Below are 22,931 nucleotides of genomic sequence, written 5' to 3' on the forward strand. Positions count from 1 at the left end.
ACGTGGAGAGGATAGAGAGTGAGAGACTGACGATGAGAGTGTATGTGAGTGAGGTCGAGGGGAGGAGAGGGAGGGGGAGGCCAAAGATAAGATGGAGGGATGGAGTGGAGAGGTACGGTACATGAGAGAGGGGGGGGGGTGAGCTGGGAGCAGGGCAGTGAAATGGCGTTGGATAGTGCAGCATGGAGGCGATATGTTTGTAGCCACCGATTACGGGATTAAGGCGTCTGGCAATAGATAGATAGATAGTATCCGCTTTGTTATAAAGCTTTGTGATCAGCAGATATGGATATTATGCACGTAAACTGAGCAAGAGCAAGAACAATAAAGGTAACAATATTGTGGTCGTCCCAAGGTTAGGGAGACTAATTTAACCATTAAATGATGACAGGCCACTCCTAAGTTGTGTTATCTGGCGACAACAAGAACAGTTCAAATTCCTCTCGTCTCCCCTCTCTCCCATCCTCTTTCTTTTCACTTTCTCTTCGTTCCCTCTCTCACCTTCATCCATTCCTTCCTCTCCTTATTCTCCAACCTATTCCCTCTCTCTCCAACCTCTCACTCATCCGTCCCTCCTCCTTCCTGTTTCCCTGCTAACCATTTTCTTCGGTTCTCTATCTCATCTTCATCCTTCTCCTCCCATCATTCTCTCTCTCACTCTACTCCCACTTCTTGCATCGTCTTCCTTTATCATCAGCATCCAAACTCTTGCTTCTGTATTATCACTATTCTTCATTCAAACGTTTTATATATTATTTTTTCATTGGTTTCTTCCTCCACCTTCCCTCCCCCTTTCCTCGGTCGCTTCATCCTCCTCCTTCCTCCCTCCTCCTCCTCCTCCTTTCCCTCCTCTCTTAACCCTCTTCCTTTTTTAGCGCTCTCCCTTTTCCCATTCACCTTCTTTCCTCTTCTCCCTCCCCTTTCTTCTCATTTCTTTTCTCCAACTACCTTTCACCCTTCTTTCCTTTCTTTATTTATTAATTTTTCCTTACGTACTTCCTTCATTTCTTCCTCCATCCCTCCTCTTTCAATCCCCATTATCAGTACGCCTTTATTTTTCCTGCCTCCTTCCTTCCTACTTTGATTTACTTCTTCCTGTCTCTATGATTCACTTCTTCCTTCCTTTCTCTTTAATTTTCTCATTCATTATCTTGCCTTCCTTCCATCCTTTCTTTCTTCTGCCTCCTTCCTCTTTCCGTCTCATCTCCTTTTTTCTACGTAGTTTCCTGTACCTCCTTGTTTTCTTCGTACTTCCTCTCTTCCGCTTTCCCTATTCACTCATTCACTCTCACTATTTCTTCCTTCATTCTGTTTCCCTTCATATCTTCTTCCTGTCTCTCTTTCCTCCCTTTCTTCCTTCATTTCTTCCTCATTTCCTTTGCTCTCTTCCCCTTCCTTTACTATTTTTTTTTTTTTTTTAATTTCTCCCTCTCCAGTTCCCTGCTCTCCTTCGTCCCTTCCTTCCCCCTTCCTCCCTCTCCCGTCCCATATTCACCCCTCCCCTCCCCTCCCCTCCCCTCCCCGGATCATTCCCCAGAATAGGAAGACATCAACTTCTGTTTCCTAGTACTACTCTGAGAACTACTACTTTGATCACCATCCCCGTCTCTCTCTCTCTCTCTCTCTCTCTCTGGGTGACTGAGAGCTTCAGACAGTTTAGTGCAAGATTAATATTGGAACTATAGGGCATTACTTCGACACATTCCTTCTCTCTGCATCGAGTGTTTTACTCACACGTTTCCATACCTTGTTCTGTCTCGTCTTGTGTTTCTTCTCTTTTATCTCTACCTCTTCTTTTGCTCTTTGTCCTCCATGTTTTTACTTTGTGTGTGTGTTTCTTTTTTTACTTTTTTTTTTTTACGTGTCCGACTCTGGGCAAAGGCTTCAGGGCCTATTTCTCGGGGGCAGTGACCTATCCCAGGGCCCAGTAGTCCTCCTACACCCCCACATGCCACCACTTCGGCGCTAACACCCATCGTCCATGTTGAATACATCCTAGGGCTGTCTCATACAGGACTGGTGTATTGGTATTAGCGGGGGTATTTTTACATGTCGGCGGGTCATCTGGTAGATCAGAAAAGTCTGCTCTTAGGAATTTCAAATCCTTAAACTGTTCCCTGCCCCAGTCGGGATTCGATCCCGGGTCCATTAGGACTTCAGGCCGCCTCTCTACCGATTCAGCCACCGCCTCCCCTTATCTCACCTTCCTTTCCCCCTTCATTAACCGTCTTCAGGTGGATGGTTACCATCGTCCCGGGATGTTCTACTATGGGAGTGACGTTGTGCCAAGATCCGGTAACTGGTCTTCTACAGAGCACTATTTCCAGGAGGGGAGCTCATAACAATTATCAAGTAGTCAAAATCCTGGCTAAAACTACTACATACATATCTCTTATACACAACTCATCCTCCTCTTGAGAGTTATGCCTCCTCTATTTCCCCTGCATCTCGCTAAGTAGAATGACCCTGTTTCGGTTCTGACGGGCAGCCGTCTGCCACAGGAAGTGGAATGCTCGTTTGTGGTTGATAGATCGGCTCGGCAAGACAGGCCAGACAGGAGCAACAACAGGAATCCCTCTTCATACGGGCGCGTGCATGTATTTTCTAACGGAAAATGAACAGAGGAAGGAAAAACAAATGAATGAAAAAAATTATCCATACACAAGATTACAGATGTCCTCCATTCATAGAAAAAAATCTGTAACGGATGGACTTGAACAGATGCAGGTTGAAGTTTGGGGGGAAACTATTCGAGGAAACGAGTTCCAAAGAGATGCAGTTTGGGGAATAAAAAAATATTGATAAGTAGAAGTTCTGCAATATGGCACTGTGACATATCAGTCATGAGCGCTACCAGATACAAATGCTACACGGAGGAAGGCGTGAAGAGGTGACACAATGGATGCAACTTCATCTGAGCATTTGCCAAAAAAGTATCTGTACAATAATGTAAGAGAGGCAACATTTCTTGTTACTTGTAGGGGAGGTAGTTCATTTGTAACAGCAGGGTTATTAATAATTCTAACAGATTTGTTCAGAAATTTTCCAGTTGTTTTAGTGTAATCTCCCTACATCCACTCCACGAGGGTGAGCAATATTCCAGGTGAGAGCGAACATGCCTCTTGTAAATTTTACCTAACTGCTCGTCATTGAAAGAGTTATGGATTCTGTACAATAATCCAAGATTCTTTGAAGCGGTTCTAACAAGTGATTTAACATGAGAGGTCCAGCTGAGGACACTGTTAAGTAAAACACAAAGAATTTCAAAGCTTTTAGAGATACGAATATTAGCAACACTAAAGGTAATATGACAATCACGCAAAGTCTGTCTATTAGAAAGTTGTATCTGTTTCCTTTTCCTGGCGTTAAATGAGAATGTTGTTTTGTCCCCATTCACTGATCTTAAGATGACTTGATTTACGGAGGTTGCTGTACTGAGTTAGGAGTTGGAGATATCAAACACTTGAATGGGTGTTTAAGTGTGAATGAACTGTGAAGTGTTGAGTCATCTGCATATGACTGAATGACATTATGGGTGACAGATGAGGGATCATTAATATGAATTAGGAACAGGGTAGGAGCCAGAACTGATCCTTGTGGCATGCCGACATTAATCGAGTGGAAATTGGAATATACATCTACTTTTACTCTTATCTTTCTGTCGTTGAGATATAAGGAAATCAGAGGAACCAAATATGATAGGCCATAGCAAGAGAGTTTGGATATCAGGGAACGGTGCCACACTCTGTCAAAAGCGCATAGAAATATCAAGGGTTACTGCGTGAGTTTCTCCATTTTGGTCAATTGAATGATGGATGTATGAGTCTGGAAACTGAGTATATCAAGAGTGGATCTTTCATGGCGAAACCCATACTGTCTGTCACTAATTTAGTTGTTAGATTCAATGAGTTTAACAATGTGCCTATTCATTAGTCTCAAATACCTTACCAAGAGAAGATGTGATAGCAATTGTAAGTGTTAGTTTTATCAGATATGTCTTCCTAAGCCGTGTGTGTGTGTGTGTGTGTGTGTGTGTGTGTGTGTGTGTGTGTGTGTGTGTGTGTGTGTGTGTGTGTGCGTGCTTTATCAGATATGTGTTATCTCATGCCTCATCAAAGTAGTGTATAGGTGTAATGACCGTGTTACATATAAGAAGCAGCATAACACGTCATTAGTAGTGTGTACCCTCGTTATCACCACTGCTACTAATAACCTGCCACAGTGCTGTCATCATGGTCATTAAGTTCATTGTGTAATGTATTTCAGTCCCTGAAATTATTCAGCGTCTCGCCCAGTCTGTTTCATGTGTATACTCGTGTGAATTTGAATGGAAATTATATGTTATACTTCTTTTTTTAAATTGTGAACATGTTGCTGTACGCTCAGGGAGTGTTTCAACCCTCTGATGGGTAGACACTTCATTAGGTTAATATATTCATTAAGTATTAATCCAAATTAAATATTAATGTGCGACACCACCCCTGAATAAGTTTTAAACCGACTTTTCCCTTTGGAGTAGGACTTTCATGAACTGAATTAATTTGTCTGACTGAAAGATAACGAACAGTAACGCCAATCAAGAAGACAGAGTCCACACTTTTACGTAGCAGCAGATGTGACAATTTTGTAGCAGGCAATTCACAACGATGACGATATTTTTTTATATATATATATATATATATATATATATATATATATATATATATATATATATATATATATATTGGCATTTCCCTTTCAGTTTATAAGAGATCTTTCCAACTGAAGGAGTTAGCTAAAGCCTTCACTAACACGTCCAGTAAGAGAGGTCTTTTCATACCTGAATAAAATATGCTGGGATAGCAAATATGAAATGAATGAAAAAGAAAGTCTTCCTCATATTGCAGGTATATGCTATTACGGTAGCCTATGTTACAAAGTGTAGTCCTTCTCCTTTTTAGGGATGATTGTTGCTTTCACTTGCGGCATAAGAAATAACAAAAGTCACTGTTTCTTTGAATGCTTGTTTGTCGTTCTATGAAATGTATGCTGCTTTCAGATGAAGACCATGTACATTAGTTCTTTCCCATGTCTTTATCCATGAAGTACCTTTTGCTCGTGATCTTATTTTTTTTTTCCAGTGGTTAGCTGTGCTGGACTAGGTCAGTGCTTTCTCTAACCCTGTACTTAGGCTGGTTCATTACAAAACCCGTATTCGTTCCAGTATGAAGTACTGCTGTAATTAGTGAGGGACTCACCACACACACAGCACCCCTAACGAGATTGGAAATAAAGGCTCTTCGTCTCAGTTCCCTCCTCACACTGACTCTCTTCATTCCCTCACCTTTCCCTAGTGTTATATCGCTATAACTTTATTATCACTGCTACGATGTATACTTTTCTCCTTAACTTTGCTTCCATGCCTTCCTTATTACCCTCACTGCAACAGGCAAAATGGACTGGAGTACACACACACACACACACACACACACACACACACGTCTTTTTTCTCGCTCTCTTATCCCCTTTCCTTTCCTTTTCGTCCACCCTCATAATAAGGCCCTAAATCCCATGTTTTCAGTTGCAAGAACATCATACTTACGGGAAATGATGGGGATGGAACAATTCATAACCGCTATACAACACAGCCGTAAAAATCCCATTATGATTATTATGTAGAGAAAAGGAACCAAAGGCCAAAAGCACAAGGCTTATCGAGAAATTCATGCAAATGAGTGAAAAAAAAAATCAGGATAATATCCAGATGTCTGGACACACTGATTTTGTTGGTCACGATCAGGGGGGAAAGGCAGATGATGGAAGACCTATTCAAAATTTCCCGAATTAACAAGTGCACACAAAGGCTCAGTATATTGGTTAGACCTTCCACAGGGGGAGGCGGTGGCTCAGTCCGTAGAGTGGTGGCCTGCAGCCGTACCGGACTCAGGTTCGGTCCCCGCTGGGACAGGGAACAGTTTAAGGATTTAAGTTTCATAAAATCAGACTTTACTTATATACAAGAAGACCCGCAGACATGTAAAAATACCCCAGCTAATACCAATACACCAGTCTTGTATGAGACAGCCCTAGCATGTATTCAATACGGACGATGGGTGTTGAAGCCGAAGTGGTGACATGTAGAGGTGTATGGTATGTCGGAGTACTATTGGGCCTTGAAAGCAGGGTGTGACGCCTATGCCCAGAGTCGGACATATAAAAAAAAAAATCATGATGCTTCCATGTTTTCAGGGGTCAAGGGTGAGCCATGTTATCACCAGCCACAGCAATTTTTATAAGAAAGTAATGTTACCAAGTGGACCTTCAGGAGCGTTGGAGGTGTGAAGAGGGATGAGAACAGGGTACAAGGGACTTGCATTTAGGCTGAGGGAAGAAAAAGGGATAATACTTTAGTCAGGATGAGATGAATATAATATTTATGGTGAGGGAATTGTGACGTGGATGCTACATAGACACTGAGCGGCTTGTGTGGAGAGGCGAGAGGACTGAAGGGTTGAAGTGCATGACATGGTAAGGAGATTATTATTATTATTGGCCAGGTCATGCTGCCCTGACTGTTAGTCGCATTTTCTTGCTTGGTTTCTTTTGACCAGCTCCATGCTGCCCTTATTGTTAGTCGCGTTTTCTTTCTTCTATTCCTGTATTCATGTTTAATTGTGATGGGCACTTCTACTCTTCAGAATTAATCGATTACTGCCAAACCTGAACACAATGACCAGCCAATGACCTAGTTGTGTCTACAAGGTTTTGGTTACTAGGCAACATATCGTTGTCTTGAAACAGCCGAAAACCCGCCTTTTTTCGTAATTTTCACGTGTATAGCTGCAGAAGCATTACTAATGGACATAGATAGTTCTGACTTCATTGGGCGTAATCTTGAGGTTATTCCCCATCAGAAGTGTGCCATCCATTTTCCCCTCTCTCCTCTAGTTTTCGTGTGGCAACCCTGTGAAGACTGACCTCAGCATCCCTAGCAACTAGTATCAGTTAACAAAAATGCCGCCCTAGTCCCCAAGTGGCTCGATGGAACTGAATGAAAGTTTGTATGCTTATAGACATTGACTAGTGATACAACTTTCTACTGTACACCTATGTGCTACATTGGCTGGGTCAGGGGTCAAAGGTCATCAAATGCAAAAACGGTGAAATTAGCTAAAATCATGACTATGCTCGCGCAAAAGGCTAAGACTCGAAAGATTATTAAGCCAGGGCCATGATTCTTGTGTGGAATGTTGCACTGGAGTACCTCCTACAATTCGAAACTCACTTCCAGTTGCTGGCAGCACCACTTAGAAGATATACCTCTGGAGGGTCATTCTTCGAATTTCAAGTTCCCTAGCTCCACAGTGGGTAGATGGAATTAAATGAAACTTCTTATGCCTATAGACGTTAATGAGCACTACAACTGTATTTCGTACATGCATGACCTATATCCGCCAGGTCAGGGTTCAAAGATGATCAAGTGCAGAAACTATGAAAAGTGCAAAATTGCAACCATGCTTATGCAAAATGCTAAGGCTCTGAAGATTATTAAGCTAGGGCCATGATCCTTGGGTTGTCCTTCGGTACCACCATATGGGAGTGACTTCATACTGAAACTCACTGGCAGCCGCTGACAAAGCTGGGTCTGCTTAAAGCTGGCGATCGTCATCCAACGGTTTGTCTTGTTTAATTGTGGCAGGCACTTCTACCCTTCCGTATTAACCAGTTTAGACCAAACTTGCAAAAAATGACCAGCCTATGACCTAGTTGTGTCTGCAAGGTTTTGGTTGCTAGGCAACTGCTCATTGCGTAGTAAGGGCCCTCATACTTTTCACGTTTTGAACTGTAGAAGCAATATTAGTGGGCGTAGAAAGCTCTGACTTTTTTAGGCATAATCCTGTGGTCATTTCCTATTGGAAGTTTGCCATCACGTTCCTCTCTCTCTCTTCTAGATTTCGAGTGACAACCCTGTGAAAATTGGCCTCAGCATCCCTAGCAACCAGTAGTGATTTTCAAAAATACCCCCCTAGTTCCCCAGCAGCATAATGGAATTGGATGAAAGTTTGCATGCCTATAGATATTGACTAGTACAACAACTTTCTATAGTACACCTATGTGCTACATTGGCCAGGTCAGGGATAAAAGGTCACCAAATGCAAAATCAGAAAATAGCTAAAATTGCAACTATGCTCACGTGAAATGCTAAGGCCCCGAAGATTATTAAGCCAGGGCCATGATTCTTGGGTGGAAAGTTGCACTGGAGTACCTCCATACAAAAAAGACATTTAGTGTCGAAACTCACTTCCAGCTGCTAGCAGTGCCACTTAAAAGCTGTACCTCTGGTGGGCCATTCTGCAAATTTCAAGTTCTCTAGCTCTACAGTGGGAGAGTGGAATCGAAAGAAACTTCGCATGCTTATAGACATTAATGAGTATTACAAGTGTGCTTCGTACATGCATGACCTATATCCACCAGGTCAGGGGTCAAAGGTTATCAAGTACAGAAAATATGACAGTGGTACAATTACGGCCTTGCTCGTGCAAAACGCTAAGGTTCCGATGATTTTTAGGCCACAGACATGATTCTTGAGTGGGATGTTGTCTTTCAGTACCGCCATACAGAAGTGACTTTTCATACCGAAATTCACTTCCGGTCACTAACAAGGCCTTGTCCACTTAAAGCTGGCCATCGTCACCTACCAGCTTGCTATTACTATTATTATTATTATTATTATTATTATTATTATTGTTATTATTATTGTTGTTGTTATTATTATTATTATTATTATTATTATTATTATTATTATTATTATCATCATCATCATGATCATCATTATTATTATTATTATTATTGATCCTGTTATCATTTTTATTATTGTTATTATAATTATTATTATTATTTTTTTTATTATCATCATCATTATTATTGGTTTAAGGGCTAATGGGTGAGAAGAGTGCTATATATAGAGTGAAGGAATGGTAAGGGGGATGCATTATTGAGGGGAAGGGGCTGGTTTGTGAAGGAGTGAGGAGAGACCATGTGTAGGCCAACAGACATGGTAGAGAAATAGAGAACCTCATTTCAGAAGCGACTTTTTTTTTTTTTTTCTGATATGCAAAAAACTTCTCTTCACTCCAGGAATGATTTTACTGCGCTTTTTAAAATTTTCAGATGATCTTCCTAATCTTATTAGAGACTTTTGGAACCGGAGGGATTCGACATGGCCTTCATTAATTCCTTCAGTAAGAGGTCTTCCTAAGGTCAACGAAATCGTCTAAAAGTAGCAGGGATCAACTGAAAAGATGTCATCAGACTGAAAAGGTTAAGCATTTTCCTGCATTTTCCCTTCCAACCATTTTATCCACTCTCCCTGCTCTCTCCACCCTGAGTGCTAAGTCACACGTCGACGAACAAAAATATAAGAATATCCCTCATTTATTCCACGCTACTTTTTAAAACGTTTTCTTACCCGGGCAAACTTGGGACGAAGTTCAATAACATAAAATCCATTCGGTGTGTCGTGACAGGAGATTCAGATGTTTTTCTGCCTGGAAGTGAGTGTTTCTTCCATGTGTGTATGCTGATGATGCAGCGTTGATGGCAAAATAAGAGACATTTGCAAAAAGTGAAAATGTAAGTCTGAAAGGGTATGTATGAAAAGGAAAATGACTGTGAAACCAAATTAAACACTTCACGACGATGGTCATTTTTTTATTCTTGTTATCTCCAGAAGATCTTGCTCAGCTAAAAATACTAGCTGGAAATCGGTTAATCTAGACTGTATCTAATCCTCCTAGCTTGAAAAGCGTCCCATAAAACTTGTCTGGTAAAATTTTGAATAGAAGACAAATAAACGTCTTTGGGGGTGAAGTTAAAACAAAATAACGGGGTGTGTGTGTGTGTGCTAGCATGTATTCTTGGTGGCAAATCGATATAGAGTTTGCGAGATCTCACCTTCATAACAACAACCTATATGCAGCAGTGACTATGATCTATCTCGTATAATTATTGTGGTATTCCTGTTTCTATGAGAGCTTCTTCATTCCCTCTTCTCGCAATATGCTCACTCTTTCAACCCTATTCATTCAGTCATTTCTTTCTCCAGTGTACTATCTAATATTCACGCTTGTTCTTTCCTCCCTTCACTTACTTTCTGGTCTTTTCTGATCTCTGTTCAGTCAGTTCCTTTCCGTGTTTACCCTCTCCTTTCTTTTCCTCCTGCTCCCCTCATATCAAACATCTTGTATCTGTTATAGTCCACAAGTCTTTTCTCTCCACTATGCTTTTTAATTCACTCCTACTATTACCACCCTTTCTCCTTCATCCCCACCTACCCTCCCCCCATCTCTCAACCCAATACCTGTAACGTTATTACCGCCCATAAATAACTGCGGAATAACATATCTGATGACGCTTTCCCACGCAAATGAACTGATTAATTCACGGATTGATTAACTTGTAGATTTGATTAAAATTTTTTCCCTTATACCTTTCGCGATGATCCAAGCAGTTATTTTCCAGTGTCAGTTATTTACTTTCATTATTGGTTTTCACATTCGTTGGTATTTGAAACAATATTTTCTACGTTAACTTCACTATGGATATTGTTCTATCTGGATGATCTATTTTTCTCTACTATCGGTGCTTAACACAACTTTCTTCCATTTTCCCCGTCAATGATTTTTTCTTAGATTCAATTCCGTTTTTTTTTTCTCAATCAGCTGATGGCTTTAAAAGGGCATATAAAACTGAAAAATTATGCATTCCCAGAATTTGGCAATCAAAAGTTTTTACCACGGTTAGATGACTGCACCGTCAGACTTGAGTGAGGCAGGGGACGGGGAGGGAAGATTATGGTTTGCTGTGTGTGGTGTGATGTGAGGTGGGGAGGGGAAGGGATGTGGTGGAAAAGATGGAATGAAAGTATGAGCATGGAGGTGGATGTGGGGTGCGGGGAGCGAGGATGGATTGTGGGATGGGGTACTACTAGGTAAGGTAGGGCAGAGCAGGATGGGAATGAGGTGTGTTGCTTGTTTAAGGTAGGGCAGAGCAGGGTGGGAATAAGGTGTGTTGCTTGTTTAAGGTAGGGCAGAGCAGGGTGGGAATGAGGTGTCTTACAAGGGAGGGGAGCGGGATGAGAATAATTAATTAGGTTATTGGAGTCCACACAAAAATGGGAGGAATGTGTTCGACAGAGCAAGGTTGCTATAATGCCATTATTTTAGCAACACAAGAAGGCCCACTTCATATGTCTAATATAAAGGAAAATATAGCGAACTTTGATCCACCTTAGTTCTAAATGCGTATATTACCAGTTTAAAGGATTTGGACCCAAACACCAAGGCATGCCAGGTTACACACTGGACTCAATATTTGTTCTTAGTTTGGTACTTTTTTACTCTTTTCAGCTTTTCAGCAATGTGTGTGTGTGTGTGTGTGTGTGTGTGTGTGTGTGTGTGTGTGTGTGTGTGTGTGTGTGTGTGTGTGTGTGTGTGTGTGTGTGTGTGTGTGTGTGTGTGTGTGTGTGTGTGTGTGTGTGTGTGTGTGTGTGTGTGTGTGTGTGTGTGTGTGTGTGTGTGTGTGTGTGTGTTTTACCACGCAAGTAAAATTCATTACTATCCATAAGTCTTACAATAAGGACATGAATCTAACGTACCTTTCATAGTTTCCAAAAATGAATCAGTTTTCACACACACACACACACACACACACACACACACACACACACACACACACACACACATTTTCTTGTGTTATACATACATATATAGATTGATACATACATACACAGAGACAGACATACATATATACAGATAGAGAGAGAGGTGGATGATAGATGGATAGATAGATAGATACATACATACCGGTACATATATATATTCTATACCTAGATAGATAGGTAGAGATATACAGTATATACAGAGATATATTTATAAATATATTACATACGTAGATAGATGGATAGATATATACAGTAGGTCCAGTGGCAGCAAGGAGGACATATCCACTGTTGACAGTCGAGTTCTCGAAATCTATTTGCATTCCAACTTTCATTCCAGTCCACCCCGTTGGAATTTGTTTGATGGCAAACAGACAGACGGATGGGCAAAAAGACACCCCACATTTCATCAAGGTATGGTGGACGAAACTGCAGAACTTATACTGCTTTACTCACTTCGTTTGCACGGTTGTTAAGATAATGAGCGACTTTTATCACACCAAACATACAATGTATCCATTAGTGTTTTTCCTGTTTCCATTTTTTTTTTTTTTTTTTTGTTCTGGCGTGCACGGGTAAAATTACTCCAGGAATGGTTCAATTAGTGAAGTGTCTTGTATATGTAATCTTGTCGGAAGCTTTCAAACATCTTCTTAACGTATTGTGCACACTACGTCTAAGTATTGTTTTTTTATGCTGTTTATATCTTCTTTATGAGAACGTCTCATTTTATTCTTGCTATTTCCATGCCAATCTATTCAGCTTAGCTGGACTTATCAAACTGGCGGAGTAAGATATAACCTTAGTCAGCTCCGTCCCATACTAAAGTTGAATATAACCGATGAATTAGATATATATGAAAAAGTCACCGCACTGAACGAATGACTGCCAATACAATTTGAGTATATAACTTACACCAGAATATACATGGAACGGGATTTGGTATGAAGGATGTACTTCGAGGCAGACATGTAATGATTCCAATGTCCACAGAATCGATTTATTTACGATTACTTAGGAATACATATTACAGTGACGATTATGTATTCACCGATGAAGCGTTGGAAGCGATTACGATTACGATTCCAAAGGTTTGTAATGGATTATGCTTACAAATACACTGTCGAAGGAAAACAAGACATTATTATCATACCAACCAGAGGCTTCGTTGGATGAAATTATGACTTAGAATAAGTTATTAGGCATAATAATAAATAATAGTGCAAGTTAACAATCTATCAATGCAGCAAACGACGTGGAAGGGCACTGCCTTACCAATTACCTGGATTTACTTTAATAATTGGCTAAATTATCGGTAACCGAGAATAAAGCCGAATTTCCTTGAATATCCTCATAATATTGCCCAGCTCGCAAGGATTAATATATGTTTAAAATACAGATGAAAGAGGACGGGAGGGGGGGAGTATTTTTAGGCATATAGTACCTTACTGGCAAACCCGGCAGCAGAAATATCATCAACAGTTCTTGTCCCCAGCTCTCACGTTGTCGTTAACATCTGACCAGCGTAACACCTGGATATATATATATATATATATATATATATATATATATATATATATATATATATATATATATATAGAGTGGTAGAGTGTGCGTTTCGTACACGGTGAGCCAGGGCTCGAGCCCCGCCAGGGTAATAAACTTTGGGAGTATTCACCCGGCCACGTACTGCATTGGCGGACACAAGGGGTGCTGTGGTTGAACCAGTGTCGCATACTATAAAGTATGCTTGCACCCAGTCGGCGTGCGCGGGCCGATTACACTTGGTTCACAGACCACACACACATCCAAAGCCACTCCAACACTACAATTACACTTACAAGCACTTCTCACCCTACATACAATCTCTACCAGACAGCCTAAGCCACTTGGTAGAGATACATTGGCTGTATCGTCCTGACTTCGGCCGGGATAGGCCGGTCCTGCAGTGGATACTCAAACGGCTGATGATGATGATGATATATATGGAAGGGTATTTTTGCCGGGCCTACTGAGGGCCGGCCGATAAACGTCTTGTCTCTCACTCAAATTAAACCGGAGTATTTCACGCGTGTTAACTTGCACCCGTCAGGCCCGTGCCTTACCACCAGTGCAGTCTACATTGTCGTACTGTAATACTAAATCTCATGTGAACATCGTGTCTAGAGTCTCCAGATAATTATAAAATATGCAAAGAAGATATTGCATATATGTCACAAAAGTACAGCTGAAAAAAATACACGTAAATCAACACAAACAAATGTAAATAATTTCTATACTCCTGGCATCCCCTAGCTGGCAATGCATCTCTCTCTCTCTCTCTCTCTCTCTCTCTCTCTCTCTCTCTCTCTCTCTCAGTGTGGTTGTAGAAGCCAGTAAGGCCTCATTAACTACTCGCCTTCCCTACCTCCTTCCTCTAATCCTATCTAACTAATGGTACACAATTATAAGAATAAAATACTTCCATGTAGCTCAACCGCGTCTTTGGAGGGTCTGGCAATACAGTGAACGCTGTTCTAGTTATCCAGTCTTTAGAGTTAAATGGCACCCAAAATTTTGATAGGCTTAATACAACTTCTTTATTTTCCCCCAAATTAAGTATTTACTACTACAGAACATAAAACAACTTCACAGCTGGCTCATGATTGTCATTACTTTTTCGTGAAATCGATTACGACTACTTTGACTTTGTTAATTGGGAATCAGTTACGATTACGAGTCCTCAAAAAAAAAAAAAGTCTGTTCCACTGATTAAATGTCCTGATTACGATTACATTTGTCTGCGTAGGAGCCTCCTACGCCAGCTGGGATACGAACCTTGGGCTTGTCATGCAGGATATGTATCAACAAACCCTAACCCTGACATGCCTCACTCTTTCTCTTCCAATTTTACACACTCCGTTGGCTGTGTGATAGTTCTCTCTTTGATTCAATTCTATTTTTTAAACCTTGAGCGTCAGCACCTAAATAATTTTTCAGAGCTTCGATTCCTCCTGTCCTCCCTCCCTAAATTTGATAATACACTTCAACTCCAACTTTGTACGATTTCTCTGAAGTAAAGTAAATTGGTTATACAGCTGAAGTTTCCTCTTTAGTGTTTTACTTGCTGGCACAATCTCATCAACTGTGTATACTGTGTATTTTCAGACTCACTACACTACCTGTTTGTTGGTGTTTGTTTTACCAGTCTAAGTTTTTCTCACTTTCTGATTCGGATTCTTTCTTCAAATCTTTATCCCTTGACTACAATGGCATTCTATTTACCTTTATTAGGCTTTCTTTTAACAAGTAAAGCTGAACGGAGATTATGAAAAACTTTTAGATCTGGTGGAGTTAAATGTATCCTCCATTTACTCCTTCAGTATTGATGGCCTTTTCAGATTTTGAATAAATTCGTGTGGAGGCAACAAAACAAATATTTTTAGGAAGTCCACTGATTGAACGGGTTAAAGACATACAAGATGTGGCCATATTAAAAAATTAATCACTTCATATCATAGGTTATAGTTTTTCGCTTTAACAAACAGTCAGTTACAACCCATGGCGTAATTACCCAACTAGTTGCATATGCAAGCTCAGCCAGCGGTAATCCCCTGTGCAGTACTACAATCATTTTTTTTTTCGAGAGGTTGTATTAAAGGACTAAAAACAAAATAGGTATAGGGTCGTCAAGGGTAAATTGGCGTCCTGATGGTATGTTTTGTGGTTTGGAAGCACTTAGAACGCCATGAAGCAAAGATAAATGAGGAGACGGGAGTGGAAGGGAAAGTTAAGATTGATGTCATTATCACTACCAACAAAAAACAATAATACCTTTCTGAAAATGACATCAGTAATCTAACAGCAACTTCAGTGACGTTAAAATATAAGCAAAGAAACGATAAAAGTACACAGGAATGATAACGATAGTACCAACCTCGGTAACAATATTAATAACACATATACAAGCCATAATAACTAACCAACCACTTTAGCTCCACCAACACACCTACCACAGCAGTCATTTACCACAGCCACAAAAGCCACCCAATATTAGCACATCAACCACAAGTACCTTACCAAGCCAGCACTATAATCACTATCACAATCACCACCACAATCACTACAAAACTGGAGTCGCAACCGTAATTGATAGGCGTGAAATATCAGGGCGGAAGTTTCCTAATAAAGAACACTGTGTCACCCCGCCTGTCCGACCACGCACGAGTAATTGCCTAACTTTTTACCTCCAACGCCCCTGACCAACAGCCCCATGGTAGGCAGGATAAACAGGTAGGCAGGTGGAGAGGTAGGGAAATGGAGAGACTCAAACGGAATAAATTGTGAGGATGATCCAAGGAGAATTAAGAAGACAAAACTACGACGGAACGTGAGGAATGAGGGGTAGTGAGAGTGAATACAGGGAGGCCGACTGGGGTAGTAGTAAGGTTAAAGTAAATGGAAACAAGCCGGGAAGGAACTGGGGAGATTGAGGGGAAAATAATTATAGGAATGTGTTGGTAAGTTAAACAATGAATGAGAGTGATGGCAAGGGTTGGTAGAGAGTGACAGTTAAAAGAGTGATGAAGGCGCAAGGTGGGTATGGGTATGAATGAAGGCATGACAGGCGTGAAGGTGATGGAGAGGCAGGGAAGTAGGTGGGGAGGTGGTTCGAGAGGAAGCGAAATAGGTGGAGACGCTGGTAAATAGATGGGGAAGCACAAAAATAGGCAGGGAAACAAGAAGGTGGGTGGGAATGCTGGATGGTTGGAGGGGAGGCAGGGAGGTAGGTAGGTGGACAGCTGCTAATGAAAGATCCTTACACTGAACAAAATATTCTGAAGCTAGAAAAACTGAATTAAAAAAAAAAAGAAGTCATGCTGAAAAAGGTGGAAGGTTGTCAGGGTGAGATAATGGTCGGTAGAATATTGTAAGGGTGAGAAAAGGGTAGTTGGAAGATCGTAAGGGTAAAAAAAAAAAAAAAATGGTAGGTTTAAGGTTGTAATGACGAAAAATAGTATACTGAAGGCTGTACATATATCTAGGTTGGGTGAGTAAAGATACAGCATGCACATGTGACCTGACTGTTGTGGTGGTTCATCTAACTCAAACACCACCACCTCCCCGACCCCCAACCCCTCACCCCTGCAGAATGTGGAGGCTTGTCGGATGGTTCCCTTGGATGTAATGTATACTGAAGCAGTGTGTTTTGTTTGGGGTGTTGATGTTATATACGAGTAAACTGTTCTTTAAAGCCTTCATCTTGGGTTCTTTCATCCCCCCCCCTTTCGTTTATATCTAGGTAATGAAAAACGATTTCATTCACTTTAGGAAAACATGATTCTTGGGTTGTACGTATTTTCACTCAAAGGTGGTGAAAGACATTTTAGTATTTTCACAGCATGGTGATACTCGCCTCCGCTAAAATGAAGGAAATTTTGGGCATTTTTGAACTGACTCCACGAGAGAGAGAGAGAGAGAGAGAGAGAGAGAGAGAGAGAGAGAGAGAGAGAGAATCTATTACGATAATGATATAATATTAGTAAAAACAACGTGCACAGCTAAAACATCAATATGACTATTTCACAGTGTACTAGTGCTTGCCTGCAAGAATTTGCGGGAATAATAGGCTTTCCATGACAAAATGTATGCAAATACCATGACCTTTACTTCCGTACCGTTATTAAGGCCACAATGACTAATTCTGACCAGAAAGTCGAAAAAACTATTTTCGCATATTTTCCCGTGTTGTTTTTCCGAAAATTTCGCGCCGTCGCGTCACCCTGGATGCCTAAATTTCTGTCTAGCATTTTTCTGACTCTCCCTGGACTTACCGCGACCTAATGCAAAAAGAATTAAGTCGATATCTATTACCGTTCACGTGAAACAAACAAACGCAAAGGCCGACATTTTCGCGTGTCGCGCTTCCGACAATTTCTCACCGTCGCGTCGCGAGCGATCGCCATTTTTTTCTGACACTCCGTAGACATCCCCCGACCTAATGTAAAAAGAATTAGGTCGATATCTATTGCCGATCTCGTGAAAGAAACGAACAAACACACAGACAGACACACACATAAACAGAATTTGCTCTATCATTTAAATTTTTCCTCACCTCCAAGAAAGGATTTTTTTTTTAGTTCTACAGTTACCTATGTTCTGTAATTTTAGTGAACGGTGTTAATAACAGTACCTTTTTTTTTTTTTTTTGTTAATCACCGAAAGAAATTAAACTCTGCACTGTCTTTATTCTTGGTAGTCCCACACGATTTTATAAAGCTTAGAGGAGACTCTGGTCGTGAAGTGTTACTTTTTGCTGCGACCTGTATCACCTCTGAGCCAAATGTCATGAAAGTAACTAAGTTAACACGTCCAATATGAGGGTATAATTTTATTTTGTTCTGCCTGCATTCCAGTGACTGACTTTTTCATGAAAGGCCTTTCTACAGTAAATGGAGGGGAAAAAAAAAAAAAGCAGTTATCCAAATGACCATAATGACATTTTTTTTTTTTTTTTCATTTTATTGATCGAAAAGATGGAGCCTTGTTCGTCAGGTGAATCAATGAGAGGAGACAAGGCTAAATGTGAGGGTGAACATTGGCTTCTAAGGACCTCTCTGGGAGAGAAGTTACTCTAGAAGTGAGGTGGTCCAAGAATTCTAAGCAGCAATAGCAAGGAAGATATTGATGTTGCTCATCCCCACTCCATCTCATTGAACAGACTCGTCGATTGCAGGTAAGCAATCACGTCTGTGAGCATTTGTCGCCTAAGTTCCCTGCACAAGTAAACAGCACATATATATTTAAATCGAATTTAGCAAGATAGCAGTAGTCATAAAAAGTAAAACTCGGAAAAATCACGTTAAGGAACACAAGACCATCCAAGAACAGGTGTTACTCACACACACACACACACACACACACACACACACACACACACACACACACACACACACACACACACACACACACACACACATGAAACATCCATCTTTGGCTTAGAAGCATGTAAGAGAATGTAGGATGGTACAGAAAAGGTGGGTGCTGGAACCAGTGTAAACAGCTTACCCAGGAGAACTATACTCCATCTGTCTGTCTTAGAATATGCCACAAAAACACTGGCCTTCGTTTACATTACCATGTTAACACTGGGCTGTTTTGTCTGCACTACCACAACATTGGTCTTTTGTTTGCACAACTATCACAACACTGGCCTTTGTTTACACTACCACCACAACACTGGCCTTTATTTACACTACTACCACAACACCTGCCTTTGTTTACACTACCATCACAACACTGGCCTTTGTTTACACTACTACCACAACACTGGACTTTGTTTACACTACCACCACAACACTGGCCTTTGTTTACCAACACAACACTGGCCTCTACTTCCAGTACCGCAACAACACTAGCTTTTATTTACACTGTAATAACACTCGTTTTTGTATAGACTGTTGCTGCCTTTATGATGCCTTATTAAAACTATTGGATGTTTCGCAAGAAAAACTTTCCGTTTCACACATTATTTATTATGAAATTAGCCGCTTTTTACGACAATGTTCTCTACTGAATTATCTAATTTTCACTACTGAATGATCTAATTTCCATTGGTTCCTCTCAGTAATGTATCAGTGTAACGCTTGGTGCGGCGTCCTGTCACTGGTGACCATGACAAAAAGACCGTTTTCTGTAAATTAGTCCTTAATCATTTAGAATTCCTCTGCCCACGACACATCACCCTCCTTCACTTACTCAAGGACTATTCCCACTGTGCCTCCTTTTCTAAGTGTGATGAATTTTATCCTCAAAGTGAAAGCTGAATTATGGGCTGGATTGTAACATCTTCACTACAAGGGTTCCTCCTTAATATGCACAAACTCGCCCGGGGTTGGCAGGAATATAATGTCATCATGATGCTGGATTTCTTGGAGACGCTTGCGTAACGCTGACAAATAAGAATACAGCACAAAGAGAACGCATACCTCCGCCAACGCCTGTACTAGACAAATCGAACCACCACCAACATTTAATCAACTTCTTCTTGGACCATAACCCTCATATCCACAAAATTTCATTGGAATTCATCAATAACTTTTTCCGATATCTCTGGACAAACAAACAAAAAAGTAATGAACCAGGACTCAAACTCAGATCTCTACCAAAATTTAATCAACTCTTCCTTGATCTATAACTCACACATCCATAAAAATTCATTGACTCCCATCAATATTTTTTTTTTTCATATTTCTTATGGACAAAAAAGCGGGGGTATATACATAACCTCCTCCATCTCCGTTGGCAGAGGTAACTATCAACAACAGCTGCTGGGTTAGCCTTGTGATCCTCTGCAGACAACTGTGCGTTATTCCACTGTCTTGTTTTCTGCCATCGTACCACCAACAGAGCCAAAACGTTACATTTCGAACTGGGAGTGACATTCCTCGTCTCGGAACTTACAATGCAAAGCTTTGACCCAGAGCAAGAATAATAATCAAATGTCGGCACACACTACATGAATAATTCAAGTTAACTTTATTTACATGAGAACAAATAGATGATAATTATTGACAATCAGCATCTGTAGTATAGTTTATGTCTTTCTAAATCGTGATTAGCTTTTTTTTTACTTTTGTGTTTTTATTATCTTTATATTCTAGTAATAATTTACCTCAATGCTCGGACACACACACACACACACACACACACACACACACACACACACACACACACACACACATTTACGATTCTTTAACTTAAAGTTTTTCTCTCAGTTCAACAAACTATGATTTTGTAAGACTACCTGTAGACTGTACTGGATGAGAAGGCCCGAATGAACCTAAGTGTGAATTAACCACTGGATTAGTTATTCCCAACAAGACAACCGTTCAAATTATGGATCATTACGACTGCTGTTCGTTTGACTGTTATGCAGGTTAACGGGTATGCTTACTGGCATTTGTGTCATCAGACGGTTGTGCTGCCAAGGCAACTACCCGGTCAACGAACACAGAAGCTTATTTATTTTTTCGTATATTATTTGTTAAGTAGCAGGGTATCTGAATATAATCTATCTTTCATTAAATATCCAAAAGTTTGCTCTGTTCCTCAAATTAATACACGGATTTATGGAAGAGTTATACCTACATAATTAAAATTTTTGTGTGTGATGATCGACCAGATATGGCAAGACCAGCACTCTGCAAGTATGAAAATATAGAGAACATAGTGTAAAACTGTTTCACGTATTACAATTAACCCATTTCAAGAAGAAAGACATTCACATATCCAGGGAAACATATTCCACTGAAGGTCACATAAAAAATCTGTTCCTTAAAAATTGCCGATAAAATATTCATACAACTCTTCATAGGCTTTAATGGCGAGCCAAGGTAAATATAACAATTCTGAAATACTGCTGGTGATGAGGGGAGAGGGAAGGGAATATAGGGACCGAGTAATAGTGCTGATGGGAGAGGAAAGGATGCTGAAGGAAGAGAAAGAAGAGAAGTGGAAGGGCAGAGAGAGAGAGAGAAAGAGAGAGAGAGAGTAATGATGTTGATGGGGGAGATAGGGCAGCACCGGCAGCAAGAGTGTAATTGCAATTTTAACCCAGCGAGGTATATTCCGGTATATTAAGCCGAGGGTCACAGGCAGCAAGAAGGACGAGCATGATGATTAGTTTTTGTCGTCCGGGTGACATATGAACTATCCATCGGGGGACAGCTTGATAAATCTGCCTTTATATATTTATTTCTGTAACTGCCAAACATCTTGAAAGCAAACCACATTAAATATTCGTGTGAAAAAAAAAAAAAAGTAAAAACCAAAACGACCTGTGGTAATAGTTAACTTTTATGGAGACTTTTGTAAATTGTTTAGGATCCCTTATAATACTGACTTAATTTAAGAAACTGTCGTTCATGTTGTTGATGCTCAAACGTCGCTCATTGGTCATCAACGCATAATTGAGTCTCATTCCTTAACACAGGTAAAAGTAGCCATATTATTTCCTACTTAACGATTATTATATCCCCACTCACTGTGACAGGGCAGGTGTTATATTTTGAGCGGAGCCTGTGTGTGTGTGTGTGTGTGTGTGTGTGTGTGTGTGTGTGTGTGTGTGTAAAAACAGTATTACTCGAAGTTTTGATCCAGTTTTAACAAAACCTGAAGGAAAAGTTGAAGAAAGAGACTAAGAGGTTTGTTAATGCTGTCAACGCCCCTTGACGCCAGACGTAGGTGAAGACAAAGTGTAGGAGTTAGTTTTCTGACAATATTTTAAACACCGTCTTGAATCTTTGTACAACAGCAGAGGACAGCATCCGTGTCCAACCCCGGGCCATTACAGACAGCTACTGATCGCCGGCTCCCTCCGGCTAGAGAGGCGGTGCGATTACGGAAGTCGTGATTCATCCAAATCCCAGACATAATATAAGTGCTCGTAGACATAACACTGGGCGGTGACGCCCTACTTGGATTCTACTTACAACTACTTACATACTATATTTACATACCGGTACTATATAATATTTACAAAGGGTTACAAACAGGTTTCTCTGTTATTTAGAGAATCGATTCAAAGTAATGGGCATGGTGCATGGTCAACATAAAGAATTTTGATCCAATATGAACCGAACATGGTGGATGGGTTGAAGGTAAGGCAAGAATTAAATGATTGGATTTTGAGAACAATCAAACAAGGTAATGATCAGCGAAAAAGGTTAAAATTTCGACCAAATACAGTAACTTGAAGTCTTAATTTGGTTTTGACCATATTTGATGGAAGTGTTGAGGATCAGGCAAGGAGGAACGATAAAGAGATTCTGCTTCAAAACATTAAGTCAGGGGTCAATACCAGAGGCACGGTTAAACCAAACAGCTTTATTTCGATAATGACCTGAATGGAAGGGTTGAGGGGAAGACAAGGATGAAGTAGTTGGATTTTAAGATGTCAAGGTCAGGGTCAGAGGGAAAAGTCAAATGTTCGGCCTTTGACCAATTCTAGGAGGCGGGTGTTGTTTTTATCAATACAAGTAACTGACGCATTTCAGTATTTATACACATTCCACTTTTCAGATATTTCAGCTAATAAACATGCACAAATACAATTATACACCTAATTGTACTCAGTCACATAAATTATAAATACACTGCATATTATATTTTGCGAAGATAAGAATCTCGTTAAATTAGACAATACTGATTTTCACATTTCGACGTATTTCTAACTTTATATGTCAAAATATAC

Source organism: Coenobita brevimanus, chromosome 80, assembly GCF_032717465.1.
Source record: "Coenobita brevimanus isolate Jiangsu-jjx chromosome 80, ASM3271746v2, whole genome shotgun sequence".
In the NCBI taxonomy this organism is placed as follows: domain Eukaryota; kingdom Metazoa; phylum Arthropoda; class Malacostraca; order Decapoda; family Coenobitidae; genus Coenobita; species Coenobita brevimanus.